Raw genomic sequence first — 248 nt, forward strand, 5'->3', positions numbered from 1 at the left:
TTTCCATGATCCAAACTTTCCTTTCCTTTTTAAAAATATCGACTACTTTTTGCCCTGAAGCTAAATTGTCTTAATTCGAAAACCCATTAAAAATTCCTTTTTCCCGAACTAATCCTTGCACCGACACAGGGAATGACTAAGGAACAGCCGCTCCCACAGGAAAGCCACCCCCCCCTGACCTCTTCCCAAAAAGCGATGATCTCGGTGTTTCACTAAAACAAATTTCTTTCATTTGATTTTTTTTAAAA

The 248-nt window shown here is 38.7% G+C and overlaps 1 pseudogene; it reads right to left on the reverse strand.

Annotated features, from left to right (window-relative positions):
* LOC119588322 overlaps nucleotides 1-248 on the reverse strand; it is a 20,720-nt pseudogene that overhangs the window by 8,682 nt on the left and 11,790 nt on the right.

Source organism: Penaeus monodon, chromosome 23, assembly GCF_015228065.2.
Source record: "Penaeus monodon isolate SGIC_2016 chromosome 23, NSTDA_Pmon_1, whole genome shotgun sequence".
Classification (NCBI taxonomy): Eukaryota; Metazoa; Arthropoda; class Malacostraca; order Decapoda; family Penaeidae; genus Penaeus; species Penaeus monodon.